Raw genomic sequence first — 25,743 nt, forward strand, 5'->3', positions numbered from 1 at the left:
GACACATTGGAAAGAAACAACCCAAAACCAGAGCCAATTGAAATGCTTGGGCCCTAAACAGAGAGTACACAGTGGCAGAATACCTGAGCACTGTGACTGACCCAATACTAAGAAGATCCTTGACTAGGTACAGACTCAGCGAGCACAGCCTAGCCATCGAGAAAGGCCGCCATAGGCAGACCTGGCTCCCAAGCGAAGACAGACCCACTGCACACAAGATGAGGTGGAAACCGAGCTCCACTTCTTAACAACCTGCCCACTATACCAAGACATATACTTCCCACAAATTGCAAACACCCAAAGAGACTTTGAAAACATGGACAATAACTCAAAACTCCCATACCTACTGGGAGAAATACAAGAATGTGAAATAAAGCCCATTTGAATTGAAGAGAGAGAGATAGATAGAGCATGTCTGTGTGTGTTAGAAAGAGAGAGATAGAGAGAGAGCATGTCTGTTTGTGTGTGTGTGTGTGTGTTAGAGAGAGAGCATGTATATGTGTGTTAGAAAGAGAGAGAAATATAGAGAGAGAGCATGTCATTTTGTGTGTTAGAGAGAGATATAGAGCATGTCTGTGTGTGTTAGAAAGAGAGAGAGAGAGAGAGAGAGCATGTGTGTTTGTGTGTTAGAGAGATAGCATGTCTGTGTGTGTGTGTTAGAGAGAGAGCATGTATGAGAGAGATAAGCAAGACAGCTAAGATGAGCCCCTAAAGGATATTCAACTTTTAATGGAAGAACAAAACAGAAGGAAAAGATAACTTCACAAAGGCAACATGAATATACATAGATCCAAAAGGACAAAGATCAACACTTAAATCCAAAGAGAAGAGGGTCTATACCAGAGAAAACAAAGTAGCAAGGAGCCAACGGCCAACATCAGCTAAATAGGCTAACTGCAAATAGAGTAGCCAGGTACTGACACCAGGTACACACCGTTAGCTACAACAGCTAGCTGGCCCGTTTGGCTCAATATAACGTTAGCTACGTTAGCTAGCCGTCCCGCTTTGGCTCAATATAACATTAGCTACAACAGCTAGCCGGCCCGTTTGGCTCAATATAACATTAGCTACGTTAGCTAGCCGGCCCGCTTGGCTCAATATAACATTAGCTACAACAGCTAGCCGGCCCGTTTGGCTCAATATAACGTTAGCTACGTTAGCTAGCCGGCCCGCTTGGCTCAATATAACATTAGCTACAACAGCTAGCCGGCCCGTTTGGCTCAATATAACGTTAGCTACGTTAGCTAGCCGGCCCGCTTTGGCTCAATATAACATTAGCTACAACAGCTAGCCGGCCCGTTTGGCTCAATATAACGTTAGCTACGTTAGCTAGCCGGCCCGCTTGGCTCAACATAACGTTAGCCAACATAACGTTAGCCTTAGCCACGATAGCTAGCCGGCCCGAGAGAGAGAGAGAGAGATATATCCACGGCGGGAATAGAATAGAGTGCATTAAAAACTCACCAAACGTCCAAGAGGATGGAGACAACCGCGTGGAGTTGACGAAGTTCATCTGCCGAACGACCGTCCTCATCATCTTGGCATAACAATGCTGCACGCGCTCTCTCTAGGTTAGCTAACGCTAGTTAGCCGTTAGCTAAGCTAGCTACTAGCCGACATGGCTATCCCGACTGAACCACACGTTAGCACTCGATATTATAACGTAGCTAAAGCTAACTAGCTGTCCCTGCCTTTAGCTGACATGGCTAGCCTGACTGAACTGTCTAACATGCAACAACTTTCATCTTCAGTCCATCTGCCGAACGACCGTCCTCTTCGTCTTGGCTGGCATAAGCATAACCTCCAATGCTGCACGCGCGAAATAGTCAAACGCAGCTGACGCACGCCGGCCGACTGTACACATGTAACCCCTCCTTTCGTTGAAACCAATAGTATGTCTGCTGCAGAGCCCCAGAGCTCCAATAGTGAGTATGTCTGCTGCAGAGCCGCAGAGCCAGGAACAAGTCAGACACATTCTACAAACGTGTCTAATGTGAAATATATAAGCATATAAGCAAAACTAGATTTTAGGTCTGTGATGAAAAAGGGCCTTGCGGGAAGGGGGCCCTCACAAAAAGAAATAAAAAATAATAATAAAGAAAATAATAAATAATTTTTTTTTTTTTTTTTTTTTTTTTTGTGCGAGGCCCCCCTTCCCGCGAGGCCCTGTGCGACCGCACTGCTCGCACACCCCATGAGGCGGCCCTGGGTCTGAGTCATGACAAATTAATTACACATAATCCATGTGTATGTAACAAACTAACATATTCCAGTTGACTATCTTTTTTGGAGGATTCGTTCAAAAGATATTCATACTTCCATTTTTCTATCTATGGCGGATTGATTCAGACAGAAACATTTTTTTATTCGGTTGTGGGAGGGATCTGGGGTCACGTGGAGTGTGTTATATGAAATAACAACTGGTAACTTGACTGTTTCAGCAAATCAGAATCAAGAAATTTGCATGCCATTGTATAAAGATATTTTTACACTACATAGAAAAGACTATGTGCTACTAATGGACTAATTACCCAGAGATGGCGCTGTTGAAGGACACTACAGCCAGTGCAGTGATGACGCACATCAAGTCACTCTTCGCACGCCATGGAATACTCAGCGCCATAAGAACAGATAATGGACCACAGTTTAGCTGTCAAGCCTTCACAGACTTTTCTGACAAATATTATGGATTCAAGCACCTTACCTCAAGTCCCCTCTACCCACAATCGAATGGGCTGATGGAAGTCAAGATAGTCAAACAGCTCATTGAAAAAACACTGGACTCAGGAACAGACAATTACTTAGCACTGTTAAACTAAAGGACCACTCCACTGAGACATGGATTGTCCCCAGCAGAGCTGTTGTTAAACAGATAACTTAAAACTAGGCTAGACAATGTTCGTCAGGACAATGTGATTCAGGACAAAAGGAGACAAAAGAGAGAACAAAAGAGACACTGTGACAAGAGGTCAAAAGAGTTGAGCACACTGTCTCCAAATGACAGAGTTATTACATGATGGAAAATATTGGAATATAGAAGAAAGAATATAGTGAAAACTGTAGTGCCATGGTCATATGATGTTAGAACACCTGACGGAGCTACATATAGGAGAAACAGAAGGTAATTGTTGCAGGAACCTGACAGAGCAGCGTGCTAACAGATTCAAAGATTCAAGATTCAAGAGTTTATTCATCACATACATACCAGGGCATATAGTGAAATACGGTTGGCCATGCCCGCTACGATTGTGCAATAAAACAATAGTAATAGTAATAATAATAAAAAGATAACTAGAATAGACATGGTAAATAGACATGTTAATAAATCGCTTAAAGGCACTGGATCCTATGTACATTCCTATACAATGTGCAATTTTTCTTCTATGTCCCTATGCTATACTTGCTGTTACTATACTATGCAACAATCACAACAAGTTATTTTCTTAAAGTGTCCTTTTCCTTCCTTTAAAGTGCCCTTTTCTTGTGTGTTTAAAGTGACCTATGGTGCATTTGTGTGTGTGCGTGTGCGAGTACATAATGTTGTGTTGTGTGGGTGTATGTGTGTGTTCATGTGTGCTTGTGTCTGGAGAGATCAGTGTTCATTGTTCTGATGGCCTGAGGGAAGAAGCTGAGCCTTAGTCTCTCTGTTCTTGTTGCATGTATACGGAGGCGCTTGCCTGACCGCAGCAGATTGAACAGGCTGTTGTTGGGGTGGTGAGGGTCCTTCATGAGGCTCTGGATTTGCACCTGCTATTGTATAAGTCCTGCAGGGGTGGTAGTGCAATACCCCTGCAATAACACACTAACACAAGAGGTAGATACATATCCACTAAAGGACAAGAGTAAAACTTTAAGATATCTAAAAATATATATATTGTGACAGACTCTGGGGTGTTTTGAGCTGTCACCAGATTGGAATTAATAAAATACACACGGCACAAAGTAGAAGCAAGTTTAACAGCAGTTTTATTGCTGTTTATGGGAAAAGGAGAGGTTAGTGAGAGTGTCAGCCAGTCCGTAATGCTTGAGAATCGTCTTGGTCCGTTAGCGGGGTTCGGTACACAGAGAGCGGTTCTCATACGGGCGGGGGGCCGGGGCTGATCCGGGGGAAAAGTAGATAAACACAGGATGTGGTCACACAGACAACAATCTTCCTCCTCTTCTCGCTCTCCTCTCTACTCACTTCTCTCTCGTTCCGTACAGGTTTCGCCTCAGCTACTCCAATGATGCTGTCTCTCTTTCTCCATTTTCTATGCTGCTTGATTGTGTGTTGATTGCGCTCACCTGTCCAGTGCGCGTCTGTCACAGGTGCGCTGCATTGGCGCTGAAACGTTCTGCTCTGCCGGGAGTCTCCTCGGATTCCCTAATATGGGCATATGTGTTACGATTCAAGGTAGGAGTTGAGTTCCAATAGTAGAAGCTAATAAGGAGACGGAGATGTGGTTGCTCTTCTCAAAATGCGTGTTCTTTTTATTATCAGAATCACTAGAGCAAGATACTGTAACAAACAAAAGAGAAGCCAGGCCTCAACTGAGGGTACTTAAGGCAGAGAATTAAATAATATAAACAGCGACAAGAGGGTCCAATACTTGTCCTGTAGCCAACTGCTCGCAGGTTCTGTTTGAAGATCCGACAAAAGACAGAGAACAAGAGATTATTATATGGCCAATTTCCCAGCAACCCACACGCAGCAATTAGTGACAACAAACCACAGGTGACAGTCAATCAGTGCTAATTACAGAGAACAGGGTGACATACTCCAGAATGGCGGTAGGGTTTCCAGTCCTGGGAGAGGACAGAAACCCAGAACGTTACAGTACCTCCCCCCGACGAACGGCACCTGATGTTCACCTAGGGGCCTCGGGATGCAGCCGAAAATCGTCAATAAAACTGTGATCTAAGATATCCCTTTGAGGCACCCAGGAACGCTCTTCTACCCCGTACCCCTCCCAATCCACCAAGAACTGAAACCCCCTACCCCTCCGCCTACAACCCAGGATCCTCCGCACCGTGTAGACAGTTTGACCGTCAAGGATGCGGGGCGGAGGAACCGCGGGAAGTGGCGGGGACAAGGGCGATGAGAGGAATGGCTTCAACAGGGACACATGGAACGTCGGATGAACCCGCATGGAAGCTGGAAGCAGCAACCTGTAAGCCACAGGGTTCACCCGACGAACCACTTTAAAAAGGGGCCTATGAAGCGAGGAGCCAGCTTCCTGGATTCCACCCGGAGAGGGAGATCACGGATGGAAAGCCAAACCCGCTGCCCAGGGCGGAAAACCGGAGCCGGACAACGCTTGCAGTTAGCCTGCCACTGAGCCTTAACAGAGGCCTTCTGTAGCGCCGTCCGAACCCGGTTCCACGTCCGGCGACAGTGAGCCACGTGGGCCTGGACCGACGGCACCTCAGCCTCCCGCTCCTGTTCAGTGAAAAGAGGAGGTTGAAAACCATACTGACACTGAAAGGGAGACATACCTGTAGAGGTGGAGAGGAGGGTATTATGAGCGTACTCTGCCCAGGCCAACCTACTACTCCACGCCGGCAACGTAGCACCTCAGAACCCCCTCCAGATCCTGGTTGACGCGTTCCGTCTGCCCGTTGGACTGCAGGTGAAACCCAGACGACAGGCTGACGGAGGTGCCGAGGCTGGAGGCAAACGCCCTTCAGAACCTGGAGGCGAACTGATGGCCCCGGTCAGACACAATATCCACTGGAAGACCCGAAAGACGTGCTGCACCACCAGGTCAGTCGTCTCTCGAGCCGAGGGAAGTTTGGGGAGGGGAATGAAGTGGGCCGCCTTGGAGAAGCGGTCCACTACCACCAAAATGGTAGTGAACCCATCTGACGGGGGAAGGCCAGAAATTAAATCCAGGGATATGTGCGACCAGGGACGTTTGGGAATAGGAAGCGGCCGGAGGAGACCCGCCGGTACGCGGTGAGAGGTCTTACTACGCTCGCACACCGGACAGGCCGCCACAAAGGAACGCGTATCCCCCTCCTCTGTAGGCCACCAGAACCTCCTACGGATAAACTCCAGGGTTCTGGCGGCCCCAGGGTGGCCGGTGAGGCAGGAGGTATGTGCCCACTGTAGCAGTCACGAGCGCGCAGCCTTGGGCACATACATCCGCCCCCGAGGACCCCCACCGGGATCGGGCTCCCGTGCCAGAGCCGATCTTACCACCCTATCTATGCCCCATGACACGGGAGCCAAAATAAGGGCCTGTGGAATAATAGGATGGGGCTTCTCCTCCCGGTCCGGGGGGTCAAACTGGCGTGACAGAGCGCCAGGCTTGACGTTCTTGGAACCGGGCCGGTAGGAGATGGAAAATCAAAATGGAGTGAAGAATAACGCCCAACTGCCTGGCGAGTGTTAAGGCGTTTAGCCCCCTGGATGTAAGCCAAGTTCTTATGATCAGTCCAAACAATGAAAGGGTGTGCCGCCCCCTCCAACCAATGTCTCCATTCCTCCAGTGCCAATTTGATTGCCAACAACTCCCGATTACCCACGTCGTAGTTGCGCTCGGCCGAAGACAGCCGGCGTGGAAAAAAAGCGCAAGGATGCACTTTCCCGTCCTTTAAGCATCTCTGAGAGATCACCCCCCCCCCCACCGCAATATCAGAGGCATCCACCTCCACTATAAAGGGAGCCTCCGAATCGTGGCGGATCAGTTAAGGGGGCGGAGGTAAACCGACGTTTGAGGTTGCGAAAGGCTGACTCTGCCCGAGGTGACCATTCAAAGCCAGGGAGAGAGGCCTTAGTGAGAGCTGTCAGAGGATTGGCTAAGGCGCAAAAATTGTGAATAAAACGCCTGTAAAAATTTGCAAAGCCCAAAAAACGCTGTAACTCCTTGAGCGACGAAGGGCGTGGCCAGTCCAAGACTGCACTCACCTTGGCTGGATCCATGCGAAGATCACCCTTCGTCAACACAAAGCCCAGGAAGGAAACGGTGTCAGTGTGAAACACACACTTCTCTGCCTTAACAAATAGCTGATGCTTGAGGAGACGCTGTAGCACCTGACGAACATGCTGTTGGTGTTGCACCATATCGCGAGAAAAAATTAGGATGTCATCTAAGTACACAAAGACTGACACTGCAATTAAATCCTGCAGCACGTCGTTAACAAGGGCTTGGAAAACTGCCGGAGCATTAGCTAAACCAAAGGGCATGACTAAATACTCATAATGCCCGTTGGACGTGTTAACTTCCACTCGTCTCCCTCCCTAATCCTGACCAGGTTGTATGCATTACGTAAGTCAAGTTTAGAGAAGACCTGCGCCCCCTGTAAGCACTCAAAGGCGGTGTCCATGAGAGGCAGGGGGTAACGGTTCTTGATGGAAACGTTGTTCAATCCCCTATAATCTATGCACAGCCGCTGACTACCATCCTTCTTTACTACAAAAAAGAATCCAGCGCCTGTAGGGGATGTGGACGGACGAATATGCCCCGCGGACAGTGCCTCTTGAATATAGGTGTTCATGGACACCTAAGGGCGAGAGAGAGAAAACATACGCCCACAGGGTGGAGAGGTACCGGGAAGAAGATTAATGGGGCAGTCGTAAGTTCTATGAGGCGGTAGTGCTTTAGCACGCGTCTTACTAAAAATGTCCGTCAGGTCCCAATAAATCTCAGGCACGCCTGCTAAATCGGGATTAGAAGTTATGACAGAGTCTGCAACGCTCACCACCATCCTGGAGAGAGACAAGGGAGACAAAAGAGGAGAGGGGGGGGCTGGGTGAACTCTCGCCAGAAACCGACTTGACACCGCTCCCCATAGAGTTCACCCGTAGCCCAATTAATACAGGGATTATGCTCTGCTAGCCAAGGGTGACCTAAAACAATGACAGAGTGAGGAGACATGACAACGTAAAATTGTAAACATTCCCACCCACTACCCGCCACCTGAACACGCAGCTGCACAGTGCGCTGGGTAATGATCCCACTTCCCAGTGGTTGACCGTCCAATGACTGAACCGGAATCGGTACCTCCAGTGTCTCCAACGGAACCCCCCACTCCAATGCCAAACCCACATGAATCAAATTACCCGCCGCCCGTGAATCAACTAATGCCCTGGTCATCCTGAGAGAATTCCCCCACCCAACAGTGACATCAAAAAAAGTACATGTATTATCAATGACAGGGGAGAAATGCCCGCCTGCTAAAACGTTCCCCAAGTTTAGCGAGCCCCCCCGTTTCCCGAGAATCCCAGGCAGTTGACGAAGTGATGCCCCGTGCGGCCGCAGCGGAGGCAGCGCTTCTTGTTGACACGCCTCTGCCTCTCCGCGTCAGAGCGCCCAGTTGCATCGGCTCGTCACCCAGGCTCTCTCTCATGTAATGAAATGCTGGTGGTTCAACACCGGAAGAAGGGCTGAAGAGTACCTGTGTCGACGCTCCCCTCTCGCACTCCCTCTCCCGATGTCGATTGTCCATCCTTATGGCCAGGTTGATGAGGTAGTCCAGTCGTTCTGGTAGCTCCCGTGTGGACAGCTCATCCTGCATCCGCACAGAGAGCCCTTGCAAAAACAGAACACAGCATGGAATTTCCGGCCAGGCGTAATCTGCCACAGAGCGAATGCCTTGCCGGCAGGACATAAGCCGCCCACCGGCTTCATAAATGGAAATCACCCGGGAGGTGTCGAACACATGTCGCAGCTCCTGGGGGAAGGCATCCACGCTGCGGCAGATTACTGACCCATTTTCCCATTCTGCCGTGGCCCAAGAGAGAGCACGACCTGTGAGGAGAGTGATGATATATGCGACACGAGAAACATCAGTGGGGAAAGTACGAGGCTGTAGTTGAAACACGAGAGAGCACTGGGTGACGAACTCACGACAACCCTCCGGAGCTCCTCCATACCGATCAGGTGACGGCAGCCGTGGCTCTCGGGTGTCCTCATGACCAACTGGATGTACCAGCCCTCCTTCCCCGCCGGTCGGCGAGGCTCCAGACGCGGATTCCACAGCTGTTACCGCCCCGGCGGCAGTTGTACAAGCGTTGTTAGCCGCAGCTAACGCTGAAGCTGCTGTTTCCTGGGAAACGACGGACAGGTCTCCCAGACGACCCAGCTCGACACTTACTTCCATCTGGCGTTCGATGAGGACCCTCAGTTGGTCCCGCTGAGCCACCATCTCCTCTCGAAGTCCTTCTGTGGAACTCATCGTTGGTCGGAGCTTCTGTTACGATGCAAGGTAGGAATTGAGTACCAATTGTAGAAGGAAGAAGGAGACAGAGATGTGGTTGCTCTTCTCGAATCGTGCGTTCTTTTCATTGTAAGAATCACCAGAGCAAGGAATAATGTAATGATAACAAGAAAGACGCCAAGCGTCAACTGAGAATATACTTAAGGAAGAATACTAAATCATAATAACAGCAACAAGAGGGTCCAGCACTTGTCCTGTAGCCGACTGCACGCAGGTCTGTTTGAAGCTCCGACAAAGAGACAGAGAACAGGAGATTACTATATAGCCACATTCCTGACATACCACACGCATCAATTAGTGACAGCATAAGTGACAGCAAACCAGAGGTGACAGTCAATCAGTGCAATAACATAGAACAGGGTGAAGTACTCCAGAAAGGCGGTAGGGTTTCCCGTCCTAGAAGACGACAGAAACCCAGAACGTTACAGTAAAGTACATATAGAGATATTAGTTTAAACATTGTATTGTGTGTTGAACTGGGCACAGGCTCTGTGGGAGCGATAGCAGCCAGCATCAACAAAAATAGCTGGTCGGCTAGGGAGGGGAGAAGCCGTTGCTATAGTGATGCGATAGGGTGGGGGTTGCTATGGGCTAGCAGCCGTTGCTAAGAAATATACTTTATAGTTGTGAGTTCTTCCGGTTTGACTCAGACTAGGAGACGAGGCAGACGCATAGACACGTTGACAAAGAGACAGCAGTAAGCTGGAGGGTGGGGGATGGGAGGCCCTCCATCCTCCGGAGCCACGAGATAGCTAGCTTCGGCTAACATGGAAGGCTTTTGGCTAACCACTGGGCCACAACAAACCATTCAGCTGATAACAGGGTAGATCGATAGAATAATGAATTTAATAGACTTTTCAAAGACTTTCAGAACTGTTTCCATCTTGAGGATATGTTTATGGAATAAACATAACGTTTAAAGGAAAGGTATCACATTTCCAGTGTTGATTCTTCTGCTTACGGATGTACCAACAAGGTGATACAGTGTGTGACAGCCAGTGAGATAACCATCAACCGATGACACAAACACAACGCAGAGGGAAGTCAAGGAACAGCAGGTGACGAGTTGATTCGAGGCTGAAGAACACTGTAATCCACGGTTTCTGGTTCAGAAAAACCTGAACCGTCTTCGTGGGGACGAAGTGTATGTGTGTATGTGTAATCTTTGTTTCCCATTGTTTCTTTTGGTCAGCCCATGTTACCCCACTTCTTAGGGATCTATCATGCACTCTTCCTAATATACTGTACTAATATGTCTTTACTACTATGCACTCAACACTGCAGCACTCAAGTTTCAACAATTTGAAAGAGTTGTACCCTTCCTGCTGACTTGTCGTACAGAATTTGTACTGTAAGTCGCTTTGGATAATGTCAGCTAAATGACTAAATGTAAATGGTAGATTGTAATAACTGGGAGGGTTATTTTGGCCAAACTACCCTAGGGTGGAGAATTCATTCCACTGGCCCTGTCTGGAGTGTGTAGACCTTTAGCATGGGTTTCAGGTTTGCTGTGTATTCACATGCATTGTGTGCAATCTTTCCTGTGTGCTGTGTGTGGAATCTTAAATGAAATAAAGACGTGTCTATTTTTTGGTACTATTGAGTGGTGTTGTGTGTTTGCAGGCTGGATTATTACACTATATTCTCAGACAAATACCACTAGACTGTGAGGGTGTATACAATAATATGTGTGAGTGTTAACCCCCCCCCCCCATTGCTTGTGCGACAGCCAGGGTATGACATGATAGATGAGCTTTCTTTGTTTCATTTAATTACTTGCAACACACTAGACTAGATTATAATCACATTGTTAACTAAAGAATTGTTAAATAGAAATTCTCCAAATGCTAATTCCACAGAGGATAATAAAGAAACTGTGTATTATGTTGATCCATTTTCCTGGCATGCAAACTAAATATTATGCATGTAAGTACTGAAGTAGCCCTTCATAACACAACATTCCACAGCTAACCCCAATGTATCAGTCAAAGGGAAAATCCACCCTAAAATGGAATTCACATGTTAGGCTATGAGCAAGTATGGTGCTTGCTCATACAAGGAAGATTAAAAACAACACACCTAGAATACCATAATGTACAAATAAATATGCATTTTTTAAATGTATTTTACACAAATATGTTCTTCAAATGACGCAATCTGTTCTGTCTGTGACCCTGTAAGACAGTAGTGATGGTCGGTAAAGGAGTCATTCTGACCTACTACTACAGTAGGTCACATACCGTATACACCCTGTCAATGGAAATAAGCCATCATCAGTATGCTGACCTGCAGGCAGCCCCACACTCTGGCCTGTGTGTTGGCACCTATGTGCACCTAGGAGGCACATTCAAAATGCCTTGTGTGAATTGACTACCAGTATAATGGATGTTTGGATATATCTACAGTATCACTATGGTCAGCCACATAATGCTAGTCAGTGCTTTGTTAATGATACCTTTATCTAGTTTAAAGGTGCTGCAAGTGTTATCTTTTTTGTTTTGTTAAAATAAGTGTTAAATAGCTCTACATTCTGACAGCCATCACTGATATAGAGTGTTTTGTATATCAATACGGATGTATATTAGCAGTGGCGGACTCAGGCTGTTTGAAGGGCAGGGTCGAAAAGAAAAAAAGGGCACCTACTGCACAACATGGGACCCCATCAGTGAGCAAAAAGCTATGATGCGTCATGTATGGTGAAATAGTCTTCATCCTTGATTAAGATTAACATTAGAATAACATAGACAACCCAGATTAATAGTATAACCACACCTCTATGATAAAAACACACAGGGAACAATACACCTTTCAAATGTTTATTTCACCTCATTGTTTGAAAAGTAGATTTGTCATGGTGTTTGAAAAGTAAATTCATGGTGTTTGAAAAGTAAATTATCATGGTGTTTGAAAAGTGGATTTATTTGAATTGCCAGGTCCTAAAACCAACGCTTTAAGGAGATCTTTTATTTTTAGAGCATTAACTCTTTGGAATAACCTGCCTCAAAACCTCTGCTGCATTTACAGTAGATTCACTTTTAAAAATAATCTTAAATTGTATTTAACACTGTAAAGTATTTTTTGTTTTGTTTTTTGTTTTCTGTTTCTGTGCTTGCATGTAATTTTAGCCATCTTAATTGTTAGTTTCATTATGCATTGTGTGTTGAGTACCGACTTTTAATAATTTAGTTTTTGCAATAATACTTGTTTTTGTATGTTTTTTTGTGTGGACCCCAGGAAGACTATAGCTGGTTGCTATGGCACCAGCTAATGGGGATCCTTAATAAAACAATAAAAAAAAAGAAAAATCATAGTGTTTGAAACTTAGATTTATCATCGTTTGAAGGCCTGCCCTTAACAATTTCTGCAGTGGTACATTTCTCAATGCTAAAGATATCAGTGAGGAATATAAATATTTGCGAAAAAAGCTTTTTAATATGGTTTGGGTTGAAAAATAGTGAACCTATTCTTTAAAAGCTATTTACAACATATATTTTACAGGATATAAAACAGTTTAACAGTTAAAGTTAATTCGAGTGCCGTTAAGCTTCTTCCTTTCTCTCTCCTATAACTCTCCTTCTCTCCTCCCCTTCTCTCCTCCCCTTCTCTCCTCCTGCCCTCTCCTTCTGTCCTCCTATACTCCCCTTCCTCCTCCTGTACTCCCCTTCTCTCCTCCTGTAATCTCCTCCTGTACTCCCCTTCTCTCCTCCTGTCCTCTCCTTCTCTCCTCATGTCCTCTCCTCTCCTTCTCTCATCCTGTCCACTCCTTCTCTTCTCTCTCTCTCCCTCTCTCTCTCCCTCCCCCCTCTCTATCTTCTCCATTCTCTCCATTAAACTTAATATATTGTACCTGGATACTGGCTGGATCAGTGGGATATTTTAATGGCAACAGGAGAGCATTCAAGTTATTTGTTGTTGTGTCGTTTGAATCATTTCTCTCCCTATCATCAGCTTTCTTTAGCATCTCCATGACCATCTTCATCATCATTTCTCTCAATAGAATCATCTGCATTTTCTCTTTCCTCCACTTCTTCATAATTTCTCTTCATAGAATCATCTGCATTTTCTCTTTCCTCCACTTCTTCACCATCTCTCTTCCTGATATCATAATTTCCCCCTTGGATATCTCCATCGTCATTGTCTGTATACTGTCTTTATCTAAGGTGGAGCAAATAATATTTGTTTTATAATAGTAATATAATTGCACTGTATATAATATTCGTACTGTAGCCTACAATGTTATAATTGTATTATAAAATAATATGTCATATAGCACTACCACCACTAGCCCTCTTGCCTTGATTGGAATAAAAAGGATATGGTTGGTCAATTTAAATGTTTAAGACACATGTTTTCGCCAATCAAAAGGGCACTTTAGCGCGCGCTTTTAAACCGTGGGGGCAGTGTATATTAGTGATGGCTGTCAGAATGTAGAGCTATACTTAACACAATGTAGACCACTTATTTTAACAAAACAAATGCCACTTACAGCAACTTTAAAAGATATTCAATTTGAATTACTTAATTATATTTCTTTACTTAAGTCATGTATTTCTTTTTGATCAACTGTTATGGTTTGTAACCGACCCCAATCGCACAACACAAGACAGGTATGAGAGTAAGCCAAAACAGGGCATTTATTTATTATAGAACAAAAAGCGGCACAGTCCCTTTAAGGGAAAACACAAAAACACAAGAGTCAAGGAAATATGGAAAATGCGGCACTGTGCCTTTAAGAGGCGAACAGGCTAAGGGACTAAGGCAGAGGGGGACAGGGACAGAGGCCCGGAGAGGCGGGCTGGAGACAGGGACAGAGAACAGGGTTAAGGCCTTGGACAGGGCGAGGGCCAGAGCTGCTTACAGGGATGAGGACAGGGTTCCGACGGCGGAGGCCTGGCACGGGAACAGGGGCCCGACAGCGGAGGCCTGGCACGGGAACAGGGGCCCGACGGCGGAGGCCTGGCACGGGGACAGGGGCCCGACGGCGGGGGCCTGGCACGGGAACAGGGGCCCGACAGCGGGGCCTGGCACGGAGATCCTCCTCCTCCTCTTCGGATGCTGCAGACGGGCAGCGCAGAACAAAGGGGGTCCCAGGGGACCGGGATGGGAACACGCCGTCCTCCCGTGGAATACTAGGGAGCGACGACGAGCCTGGGTCCAAGGGGAACGGGATGGGCACACGCCGTCCTCCCGTAGAATACTAGGGAGCGACGACGAGCCTCACCCCCAGGAACGAGGATCACGAAGAGACGCCTTCCTCCCGTGGAATCGGGAGCGATGACGAGCCGGCTTGACGTCTGTAGTGGGAACACTGGAAAACCTCCCGTAGAGAATTAGAGAGCGAAGACGGTGTCCCACTCCAGGCAAACGGCGACAGGTGGTGATGGCTGGCACGTCGTCTCACGCCGGAGACGCAGCAGGTGATGGTAACGTACAGGATGGTAACGTACAGAACTCCATGAACACAGAGTGTACACAGATACAGATACAGAACGAACACAGAGTCCAGAACACAGAGTCCAGAACACAGAATCCAGAACACAGAGCGACCCGACAAGGACTGGAGGGGAGTCTGCAACCTAAGTACTCTCCAGCAGATTGCAAACTCCCAACAGGTGCGTGAGGGTAGAGGAACAGAATGTCCAAGGGTGGGGGCTGGTGAAGAGTAGGAGGCAGGCAAAAGTTCTCACAAGGGTGGGGGCTGGTGAGGTGAGGAGACAGGGAATAAAGGTCTAGGGAACAGGCGAATCCTCACATCAACAAAGCCAAATAAAATCAAGGTAGCCAATGATACTGTAGCAATACAGATACCTCCCCCACAAAACAGTGATATATGTTTTTAATTACATCACGTTTCAGTGATTGACAGTATTGGAGGAACAATGAAGGCTACTAACAGTTACATCATGAGCATCATGTGCCGCTGTGTCGGCCCTCACATCCTTGGTGAACCAGCACACGTCGACGCCGGGATGACAGCTTGCATGCAAAATGCTTTTCACGTGTCAGACTTGGCATGGGTCAGAAGACCCAATTCATCCCTTGCGTTGTCACCGGGGAATCAGCTTTAATCAGTCTAATAGTGCCACGTTTACTGAAGACCATCGCAGCGTTTCTCAGTATGAAAGCACCGTTTTGGTTGGCTGCACAATTGCATAACACAAACACTCTGTTCGTTTTGCCTTCAGAGAAGCAAGACAATATGAAGCATTTCATTTGTAGATTCCATTCAGAGGGTTCATATATACTTTCTATACCTCTATATACTTACTTATACACATGCATATAATAGCGCTTTATGTACGTACACTAATGCTGTATATACTGTATATATATATTTATTCTCTCGCATATCTATCCACACCTGTCTGTACTATACCTGCACATAGTCATTTTACATATCTGTAGATAGGTACTATATCTATATCTCTACATATCCTACTCTTACACTGCTGGCCAGGATGACTACTACCATACTGTCTTTACACCTGTATCACTGTACATATTATACTACAACTCTGTACATACAACTGATTAGCACTACACTCAGTAGTACTAATTAGTATATTTTGTACCCAATTTAATCACCTGTACATTTTATATTGCTGTTGCACTTTTCTGTTACATTAAATGTAAATGCAAATTTTGCACTCTGGTTGGATGCCAAACTTATTTTCGTTGTACTGTACTTGTCATCGATAATGACAATACATTTGAATCTAATCTAATCTAATCTAATCTAATATCTACTTTTTTAAATGTAGATATTTATAAAGGCATACTATACAATTCAACAGCAGTTCATTTCAATAATATAAAATATTCATAAATTCACAGCGTTGTGTGTAAAATTAAATAATGACAAAAACCATGTGTGTTATAGATAATGCTATTCTTCACTCATCTCATTGAAGTAGTCCATTATGAAATGAGGTCAAGAGTAATGGTCACTGGTTTGATCAAAGAAAATAAATTTGATGGACTTAATTTATGTCCTTGGTACAAAGGTCTCTTTCTCAACGGTTGTAACATCTTTAACAAGGTACCTATAAGGAAAACTAATAAATTAAGATGTCCTAATTTACGATCCTCTGGACCAAACAGAGTGACAAGGAATTTGTCTTTTTTTCATGTATGTATAAGAAAGAGGATTTATATGCATGTTGATTGCATGTTTCTATTCATCATTGCCAAACGAGTGGGACTGTCATTCCCGCGTCCCGTTTCATCACAACACCGTGTTCATAGAGTGTTTACTTTACCCACGCACTCGTTCATTTCATTGTTCGACCGGGAGACGCCTGAGGATAAATCACTCTTAGCGTTGGGATGAGAGCAACTGGAGGGGGCGTCCAATTACTCAAAAACAGGAGGTTTAGCCGACGCAAAAATATCGGCCACAATTTACAAACACACAATGGGAGATATAATATATATTCAGTACATGAATACGTTTTTAGTCCCACAACCTCAAACTAGGGGAGAAACGATGGCTCTGATGCTAGCAGGAGCAATCGAGAGAATGAACACGGAACGACAACATGCCCACACCATCGTGCATCATTACAATGCCGGGGGAAGCCTCTGAGACAAAGAGCCAGACCACCATAGGCTGTCTGTTAGTGTTGTTCTTGGCTGGTTTCACACATCTTCGGGCATTAAATCTGTTCACAGGGTCAATCACCTGCCTCCTACTCAATCTCGGTAATTGGAAATGACAACCGTTACACTCCGCCGTTCCAGTCAGCATGGTTCTATCCCTTACCCAAAAAAAAGTATCTTGGGGAGTTTGATGGTGAAGTCAGTTTTGTACCATTGTACCGGCCTTCATATAAATAACCCTGCCATGGTCAAAGTCATACTGTATATCACCATGGTACACATTTTGTATTATATATATACTGTACTGTAATAACATGGTATAATTCCATTATATCAATTGCAATATCATGGTATTCTCATGGTATTCTCATACATCAACAAAAATTGGCCACAAAACTATGGAAATACTATACTGTATACCTTTTCGGAAGGGATGCTCCGTGTGGGTCCTGTTATTGTATAACAGCTTGCCCTGCAAAGCAGCCAGAATTATGCAGGTACAGAACTGTATTCAGGGCCACATAGGTCCATTTAAAATGTTCAGATCAACAATGTTTTCAACCCTGATGGTAAATTAGTCTTTTGTGTCAAGGCGGTAGAGGCAGTAGAGTATACTTTCACACTTTAAGTGATTTGAATTGACTTTACAACTGGAAATACATACAGAGTGTATTTTCACAACATACTTATTTTTTTTTTTTTTTTAACTTTTTTTTTAGCGTTTATCCCTTTCCTGGTCAAGCATGACCGACAGTTGCAGGGTGAAACGGGAGAGAGAGCAGGGGGAGACATTCGGCAAATGACGGCGGGTCCGGGAATCGAACTCGGAGTCAACCAGATCCGTGACGCAGCATGGAGTCCCGCGCGAGCGCGGTAACATGGTGTGCTACTGGAGCACCCCCAACATACTTCTTTGTCGCTGGGGTTCAAATAATGCAGGAGAACTAATGTTTTCTCACGAGAGACGTCAGCTCTTATCATAATCATAAAAGAGTGCACGTCCTTCACTCAGTTGTCCTCGAGTAACATTAACCGCCCGACCAAAGTGTTTCAATTTGTTTCAATTAGCGCCACAATGCCATTAACGAAATAAACGAGAGCAAGTCCTACCAATGTAAGAAGGCCATATGAAGAAACACTCTGCCTTATCGATAAAGAAATGAAATTTAATTAACATGTTCATGTGCAGATAAAGAATGACGTGTCAAAAGTGTCTTCTTTTGTTTAGATTTCTTTAATGCATTTTTGTTTCCCAAACACGTGCGAGAGATTTGCCTGCAGGCTCGTGGCAGCAGAAGTGTGCAGCATGGTTGAGTTGGTTACACCTGCATGGATTAAACTGTGTCAATTGTTTGATGTGTTCTAAGTAAAAAAGCCCAGATGTTGAAAAAATAAACACAATCAAATAAACACAATCATTATATAATCTTCATACCACAGGTTATTGTTATTTGTATATGACATTATGAAAACTGTCTGCCGACTCACTTCTGTTCCTATAATAGAAAGAGATAGAGGGGGAGGGGGAGGCAATTATTGAATGTGAATGGAGGCATCTTATCCTCCTGGATTTATCAAAAGAAAGTTGCCCACATCATAACACTAACAAATGCGATAGGCCAATTATACATTTTGTGCTTGTTTTTTTCCCCCCCACCACTGGATTATGGTACGTGTCAATCAGTGGTGCACACAACCACAATCAGCAACATACACTTTCTATTCCATGGTTTATGTTTATCCAAGCCTACATAGCAGTAATATATTCCTATGGAGGAGTGTGCTGTTACTTTCCCCAGCACTGTTTCATAGCATGATGGAATTATGCATTTATGATATTAAAGATAGCTTCATTTGATTATGGAATTCTGGCTGGGCGACCACTCTGAAGATTACACAAAAGGGAGGAAGCGGGGGTTGCAGAGTTGAACAAAACTTTTGTCTTTAATAATAATAGTTATAAAATCCATCTGATTTGTTTATTGTTGGTGCAGTAAAGGGTGGTGCCATTAGCAGGGGAATAGATGTGGGGGGGGGGGGGGAGTGGAACTGACTAACATGTCCTCAGAGGGTCTGGACTAAAATGTTTGTTTAAAAAGGTTGATTTTCATGTACAGGCTATTATTACATTATATTGAGGCATACAATTGTTATTATGACAAAATGAGCCAATTTTTCAAGGTGTGGCATAACAGCAAATTAGTGCCCCTTATTTATTCAAATTTAGTTATTGGATAAACCCCTTGAGCTGTACTATCTCGTTTTTGCAATGGATGGTAAATTAATTTGTTATATTTGTCTGGGGGTGCATGTGTACTGTATGAGTTATGGGTGGCCCTGAGACACATGTGTATTATGAGTCCATGCAGATCCAGTCCACAAAACCCAAAGGCATAGGAGCAAGTTACATAATTCATGTTATTTGGGTTTTAGGAGAGTTGCTGATGTTGAAAACTTGAACAACCCACAAGCTGCTCTACTTCACAGTGAATTGGACTGAATGCTGGTTTAAGATAAGATAAGATAAGATATTCCTTTATTGATCCCCTTGGAAAAATCCAAGCATCATAGCAGCATGGGGGAGGGGGAGGGGAGGTACAGGTGCATGTGATAGTAGAAGGCATGATACAGGTCAAACAATTATAGTACAGTGGAGAAGTAAAAATAAAAAATAGATACAAAATAGGCAGTGTAAACAATATAACAATATACTTAAAGGAAAACTCCAACATTTTGGGTAATTAGCTTATTTAACATCTTCCCTGGAGTTAGACAAGAAGATACATACCTTTTTTGTCTCTGTGCGTGCATTTAGCTTAGGGAACAGTCACTCCGTTAGCGTAGCTTAGCTTCATCACTGGAAGTGGGGGAGTGTTTGAGCCTGACGTTCCCTACAGTGCCCTACAGTCACCAAATACACTCCAAATACAACTCCAAAACGTCCCTGTAAACATGTTGTGACCTGTGTATTTACCACGTGGAGAAATAAAAAATAATTGAATTCGACAATTACATTTTCTAAGCAGATATACTCTGAACAATTTTTTGCCGAACGACTCCTCTCTGAGCGCAGTCAGTGATTTCTACGTGGAAGCCGTGTTTGTTTACATTCTCATTCATTCAAAGGATCCGAACCGATTGAAGTTTATGGATACCATGACTTAAAATCCTCTTACCTTGACGATTAAAAGCCTCCCCAATTTAGAAAACAGTAATCCAATGGCTCGTATTGATATACTACTAACTACTGCACGCTAACGGAGATAACCAGAGCTAACACTAAAGCTAATATAATGACTTCCTTTCTGGGGGGTTTCAAAATAAAAGAGCGACGTCTATAGCAGCGGAATACGTTTATTTTGTACATTATCTAACGTTAACCCATTCTCTGCCGGAGCTTATATCCATCCTTGTAGCCTCTCTGCCAGCACTATTTGTGTGAGGTTTTGTCCACTGCTCACCTACTCGCTCTGTTCCTTTAAGCCTACTCGCTCTGTTCCTTTAGTTTTCTGTTAATCAATTGCAGTCTCCTCACCTCACTAGCCCCCACCCTCGCGTTCGTTTGCTCTTCAGCAACCACACCCTTGGACTACCTGTCATTATGTGTTTGATTGGTCTGGTGCCGAACACACACTTCTAGTTTCAAGTATCAATTACCTTCTCGCACCTGATGTGCATTCTAATTAGTTCCCCTGTGGGCTTTAAGTACCTCGCTCTCCCCTCAGTTCCTGTCGGGTCGTTCCGTATCATATCCCTATCACCAAGACTCCTTCGGGAGGTTCTCTGTCTAAAGGCTCCTACGGAGTTTCGGTTTCTGTCTGTTATGCTGTTTTCATCTCCGGCGTGAGATGCGCTCAAGCCTTGGCTTCCTGTTCTCCGTTTGCCTGGAAGGAGACACTGGACTGCGCTCTCTAAACTTCCACGGGAGGTATTCCAGTGTTCCACTTCAGACCTCCGCGCAGCAGACGCCCAGACGCGCATTCAGACCTCCGCGCAGCAGACGCCCAGACGCGCATCCAGACCTCCGCGCAGCAGACGCGCTCTTCACTCCAGACGCGCATCGCTTCCTAATACCCTACGGGAGGATGCGTCTCTCCGAGCCTGGCGCGCTCTTCCGCGCAGACGCGCTCTTCACTCCAGACGTGCATCGCTTCCTAATACTCTACGGGAGGATGCGTCTCTCCGAGCCTGGCGCGCTCTAACGCGCAGACGCGCTCTTCACTCCAGACGCGCATTCAGACGCACTCCAGATGCGTCCTCCGTACCGGCGCGTACTCCAAGCAGACGCGCACCCCTCAGACCTCCGCGCCAGATGCGTCCTCCGTACCGGCGCGTACTCCAAGCAGACGCGCACCCCTCAGACCTCCGCGCCAGATGCGCCCTCCGTACCGGCGCGTACTCCAAGCAGTCGCGCACCACTCAGACCTCCGCGCCAGATGCGCCCTCCTTACCGGCGCGTACTCCAAGCAGTCGCGCACCACTCAGACCTCCGCTTGGACAACCCGTTCCCCGTAGCGACGCGTTCGCCCTGTTTGATCCCGCTCTCTTTACGCACAGCGCCTGGGTGAGTTTTGCAAGACTGTTTTTGACCCTATTCGTTTTTCGTGTGTTTAATACACTGAAGAGATCCTGCTTTTTGTCTGACTGTCACTCACCCAGTGCCTGCTTTTTGGATAGTTCATTTGGGATAATATTTGCTTGAACATCGCTCACTGTGTGTATTCACACCGAAGATATTATCACCTTGGATTATTATTGGAACATCGCTCACTGTGTGTATTTGCACCGAAGATATTATCACCTTGGATTATTTATTGGAACTTCGCTCACTGTGTCTATTTGCACCGAAGATTCTATCACGTGGATTGTTGTTGGACTTTACTCACAGTGTGTATTACACCGAAGATTCAGTCACTGGAGTATCTGTTTTGGGACAAGTCACTTCTCCTGTCACCTGCTCTGTTCCCAACTGTACTCTGAGCTAACCCGCTCCCTCTCTCCCTCTCGGTCCTGTTTGCCACCTCGGAGAGCTGCCGAGAGGAATCTGCAGAGCGGCTCTGACGTCACCGTCTGCTTCCCCAGACGAACCATCCCGGGAGAAGCTGCAGAGCAGCAACTTTCATCTATGCTAGTATCCCAGTCTTTGTCTGTTTTTTCCCCTCTCTAGTCCTCCTAGTCCTCCCTGTCCCCAGCCCGCCTCCGCGGGCCTCTGTCCCTGTTTCCCCACCCTAGTCATCCTAGTCCTCCCTCTCTAGTCCTCCTAGTCCTCCCTGTCCAGTCCTCCTAGTCCTCCCTGTTCCTGCCTTGTCCCTTGCCCCGGCCCTGGTTCCGTTAGCCTTCCCTTAGCCTTCCCCTTAGCCAGCTCGCCTCTTAAAGGCACTGGGCCTTTTCCCTTTTCTTGTTATCCAGTATTTGTGTTCTCCCTTAAAGGGACAGTGCCGTTTTCTGTGTGTTTCAATAAATGCCCAGTTCTTGGCTTACTCTCATACCTGTCTTGTGTTGTGCGATTGGGGTCGGTTACAAACCATAACAGTACGACCCGACCAATCGACGACCCCAGCCAGCACAGTGTATGTTGAGTTTGCCTTTTTTTTTTGTTAGCCCTGTTAGCTCCCCTGTTAGCTTGTTAGTCTCCCCTGTTAGCTCCCCTGTTTAGCCTGTTTAGTCTTTCCTGTTAGCCCTGTTGGCTCTCCTGTTAGCCTGTTAGCTTCCCTGTTGGCTTCCCTGGTGACTCCCCTGTTTGCTTCCCTGTTAGCCTCGTTAGCTCCCCTGCAGCTTGTTAGGCCTCTACTACCAGCTTGGCCCCTGTCTGCTAGCTTAGCCCCGGCTGCTTGCACAGCCTCTATGTTAATGCAGCCCTTGCAGCTGGCATAGGCCCTGTAGCTAGCCATGCCCAGGCAGCTAACCCGGTCCCTCTGCATGGCCTCCACTTTTTGTGTAGCCTTCCCACTGCTAGGACTGCTCCTTCAGCTAGCAAGGTCAGTTTTTTCCCACTGCTAGGACTGCCCTTTCAGCTAGCAAGGTCAGTTTTTCCCACTGCTAGGACTGCCCTTTCAGCTAGCAAGGTCAGTTTTCTCCCACTGCTAGGACTGCCCTTTCAGCTAGCAAGGTCAGTTTTTTTCCCACTGCTAGGACTGCCCTTTCAGCTAGCAAGGTCAGTTTTTCCCACTGCTAGGACTGCCCTTTCAGCTAGCAAGGTCAGTTTTCTCCCACTGCTAGGACTGCCCTTTCAGCTAGCAAGGTCAGTTTTCCCACTGCTAGGACTGCCCTTTCAGCTAGCAAGGTCAGTTTGCCCCACTGCTAGGACTGCCCCTTCAGCTAGCAAGGTCAGTTTTTTCCCACTGCTAGGACTGCCCTTTCAGCTAGCAAGGTCAGTTTTCTCCCACTGCTAGGACTGCCCTTTCAGCTAGCAAGGTCAGTTTTCCCACTGCTAGGACTGCCCTTTCAGCTAGCAAGGTCAGTTTGCCCCACTGCTAGGACTGCCCCTTCAGCTAGCAAGGTCAGTTTTCTCCCACTGCTAGGACTGCCCCTTCAGCTAGCAAGGTCAGTTTGCTCCCACTGCTAGGACTGCCCCTTCAGCTAGCAAGGTCAGTTTTTCCCCACTGCTAGGACTGCCCCTTCAGCTAGCAAGGTCAGTTCCCCACAGCTAGGACTGTCCTTCCAGCTAGCTTGTTCTCTCATGCTGGTCCAGCCCTGTCTGCCAGCCTAGCTCCGGCAGCTAGCGCAGCCTCTATGTTGATGTAGCAGTACAGCTAGCATAGGCCCTGTAGCTATCAGTGCCCTGGCGGCTACCCTTTCCCTCTGCTAGCCCCTTCCCTGTTCCCCTCTCCAGTGCCCCTGTTCCAGCCCTGTCTGCTAGCCTAGCTCCGGCAGCTAGCGCAGCCTCTTTGTTAATGTAGCAGTACAGCTAGCATAGGCCCTGTGGCTATCTGTGCCCTGGCAGCTACCTTCCCTCTGCTAGCCCCTTTCCCGGTGCTCCCCTTGTTACCCCTCGGCTTCCCTAGTTACCCCTCGGCTACCCTGCCCCAGTTGCTAGCCCCACTTTTGTTGTGGCTTCCCCTGCTGGCTTGGCCCAGTACTTTTTGTTTGTTGCCTTGTTTTGTCCCCTGCCACTCTGTCTGTATTTTTGGGTCGCCGGGTGGCTCCCGTGGAGGGGGGGGTACTGTGAGGTTTTGTCCGCTGCTCACCTACTCGCTCTGTTCCTTTAAGCCTACTCGCTCTGTTCCTTTAGTTTTCTGTTAATCAATTGCAGTCTCCTCACCTCACTAGCCCCCACCCTCGCGTTCGTTTGCTCTTCAGCAACCACACCCTTGGACTACCTGTCATTATGTGTTTGATTGGTCTGGTGCCGAACACACACTTCTAGTTTCAAGTATCAATTACCTTCTCGCACCTGATGTGCATTCTAATTAGTTCCCCTGTGGGCTTTAAGTACCTCGCTCTCCCCTCAGTTCCTGTCGGGTCGTTCCGTATCATATCCCTATCACCAAGACTCCTTCGGGAGGTTCTCTGTCTAAAGGCTCCTACGGAGTTTCGGTTTCTGTCTGTTATGCTGTTTTCATCTCCGGCGTGAGATGCGCTCAAGCCTTGGCCTCCTGTTCTCCGTTTGCCTGGAAGGAGACACTGGACTGCGCTCTCTAAACTTCCACGGGAGGTATTCCAGTGTTCCACTTCAGACCTCCGCGCAGCAGACGCCCAGACGCGCATTCAGACCTCCGCGCAGCAGACGCCCAGACGCGCATCCAGACCTCCGCGCAGCAGACGCGCTCTTCACTCCAGACGCGCATCGCTTCCTAATACCCTACGGGAGGATGCGTCTCTCCGAGCCTGGCGCGCTCTTCCGCGCAGACGCGCTCTTCACTCCAGACACGCATCGCTTCCTAATACTCTACGGGAGGATGCGTCTCTCCGAGCCTGGCGCGCTCTTCCGCGCAGACGCGCTCTTCACTCCAGACGCGCATTCAGACGCACTCCAGATGCGTCCTCCGTACCGGCGCATACTCCAAGCAGACGCGCACCCCTCAGACCTCCGCGCCAGATGCGTCCTCCGCGCCAGATGCGTCCTCCGTACCGGCGCGTACTCCAAGCAGACGCGCACCCCTCAGACCTCCGCGCCAGATGCGCCCTCCGTACCGGCGCGTACTCCAAGCAGTCGCGCACCACTCAGACCTCCGCGCCAGATGCGCCCTCCTTACCGGCGCGTACTCCAAGCAGTCGCGCACCACTCAGACCTCCGCTTGGACAACCCGTTCCCCGTGGCGACGCATTCGCCCTGTTTGATCCCGCTCTCTTTACGCACAGCGCCTGGGTGAGTTTTGCAAGACTGTTTTTGACCCTATTTGTTTTTCGTGTGTTTAATACACTGAAGAGATCCTGCTTTTTGTCTGACTGTCACTCACCCAGTGCCTGCTTTTTGGATAGTTCATTTGGGATAATATTTGCTTGAACATCGCTCACTGTGTGTATTCACACCGAAGATATTATCACCTTGGATTATTATTGGAACATCGCTCACTGTGTGTATTTGCACCGAAGATATTATCACCTTGGATTATTTATTGGAACTTCGCTCACTGTGTCTATTTGCACCGAAGATTCTATCACGTGGATTGTTGTTGGACTTTACTCACAGTGTGTATTACACCGAAGATTCAGTCACTGGAGTATCTGTTTTGGGACAAGTCACTTCTCCTGTCACCTGCTCTGTTCCCAACTGTACTCTGAGCTAACCCGCTCCCTCTCTCCCTCTCGGCCCCGTTTGCCACCTCGGAGAGCTGCCGAGAGGAATCTGCAGAGCGGCTCTGACGTCACCGTCTGCTTCCCCAGACGAACCATCCCGGGAGAAGCTGCAGAGCAGCAACTTTCATCTATGCTAGTATCCCAGTCTTTGTCTGTTTTTTCCCCTTTCTAGTCCTCCTAGTCCTCCCTGTCCCCAGCCCGCCT

This window comes from Notolepis coatsorum (assembly GCF_963971535.1).
Source record: "Notolepis coatsorum genome assembly, chromosome: 1".
In the NCBI taxonomy this organism is placed as follows: domain Eukaryota; kingdom Metazoa; phylum Chordata; class Actinopteri; order Aulopiformes; family Paralepididae; genus Notolepis; species Notolepis coatsorum.